This window comes from Miscanthus floridulus, chromosome 8 (genome assembly GCF_019320115.1).
Source record: "Miscanthus floridulus cultivar M001 chromosome 8, ASM1932011v1, whole genome shotgun sequence".
Lineage (NCBI taxonomy): Eukaryota > Viridiplantae > Streptophyta > Magnoliopsida > Poales > Poaceae > Miscanthus > Miscanthus floridulus.
In genome coordinates this window covers 95,729,953-95,731,961 of record NC_089587.1, presented here as the reverse complement: position 1 = coordinate 95,731,961, position 2,009 = coordinate 95,729,953, and positions in this window count along the sequence as shown.

Genomic DNA, 2,009 nt, shown 5'->3' with positions numbered 1-2,009 from the left:
TTACGCCGTTTCCCTTTGCTCTCTAAAAGGAGCAAGTATAAGGAGGCAAGGACGCGACGGATGCTAGCTGCAGCCTGCAGGCAGGCATATATGGTATGGTTAGCGAAAGGCACACTGTTCATCTCTCCCTTTTCAAGTAGAGCGAACTGTTCCTGTGTCTCTCTTTTTTCCGCAGTATACGGTTAAAAATGATTTTACATTGCATGTAGGAGTACGTGCGTCCAGTATTACATGTGTCCTGTATTTGGATTGGATCGCCGCGTATACAGGCATTCTGGTGGAGAAATGCATGACTCGCAGTACACATATTTTTCTCGAATACCCAAAAGATTCACTCATTATTTTGATTAAGGTATATAAGAGTTGAACTTAGAAGGCTTACAGAATTGTAGCCTACGACTAGACCATCGTAGCTTAAGATTTATGTTTCGGTATTACACAAATTATAGACAACCGAAATTTGGACAGCTATACAACCTAAATAGTTGTTGGCTTTCGCCTCCGCTGCGACCCTGTTTGGACGCCAGTACACACACGTATTGATGGTATAGGCGAGACGGCACATGGCGCAGGACGCGAAAACTGCGAATGCATATGCATCCAGGCCGGGTACCGTCCTCATCTTTATCGCCGCCGCTACAGTAATGCATGCATGCATGCTCCCAACCCATAGGTTCTCTCTCCTCTTTTTATCTTCTTCTGCTTCGCATCTCATAGATGAGAGAGAGAGGAGGCAGGAGACGACCTAGAATCTATAGCTAGACAGAGAGAGAGAGAGAGAGAGAGAGAGAGAGAGAGAGAGGGTGGATGGTGCAAGTGCAGATGCAGGCAATGAGCTGCTATCTACTCTTCCTAAGAGCTAGAGCTACAACTAAAGCACGTTCATCATGGGGAATCCTTAGCTTAGTGTAGAGTAGATATAGAGGTGTAGGGTGGGGGAGAAGGAGGAGGGAGGGGAGGGAATGGCCATTGTTGCCGCGCCCTACCGGCATGCATATGCATGGTCCCAAAAAGGACGTTTATCGAGTTGGCCGCGCGGCGTCGACGACGAGTCACGTGTCGCGCGCCCGCCCGCCCCGCCGGGCGCCGATCAAAACATGCATGCCTCAAAAACCTCCACGCACACCGCAAAATTCCAGGATTTACAGGGGGTCCTCGTTCAGTGCCATGTATCCTTGCAGCTGCCAAGATCGACCTCTCGCTTTCATGCACTCGCCTTCGATCCGTCCGCTTGTTGTGCAGTTGGGGCAGGAATACATTATTATTCCTGGGAAGGAGTAGCTAGCAATAGCTTGATCCCGATGGATGGATGGATCGGCATTCGGCAGAGGTCCTGGTCAGATCGGTGTTCCCTCCTCTCCTGCAACCAGATCGAGTTGATCAGTGTCGAGATCGATGCCCCTGCATGCATGGTCGCCATCTCTTCTAGCTGGTCCAGGATCACAATGCGCGACCATTATGCTGCTGTCGCACACGGCAGTGCAGCTGCAGTGGGAGCTAGTACTCGTAGTAGTATCCATCAGTATATATAGATCGGTCTATTCCATTGCTTGCACTACGGGATACACGAGGGCACTCGGCAAAGCCCCAAAAACACTCGGTAAAGCGTTTGCCGAGTGTTATACTCGGCAAATGTTTTATCGGTAAAGAGTTGTTTGTCGAGTGTCAAACGTCGGGCACTCGGCAAAGACTATGCCAAGTCCCAAAAAAAAACACTCGGCAAATATTTTTCGAGAAAAATAAAAAAAAGTCCCGCCACCGCCACCACCACCACGCCCCCCACCACCATAGCCGCCGCCACCACCAACACCACCATGCCACCACCACGCCCCGCCACCGGTCATCACCACGCCGCCCGCCGCGCGCGCTCCTCCCTGCCGGATCCACCATAGAAGGGCACCTCCCCACCGGATCTGTCGTCTCCACGCCGCTGCTCCCCGCCGCATCCGCCTGCCGCCGTCGTGGATCTGATCACCGGCGAGGGAGAGAGTGAGGGAGATAAAGAGAGG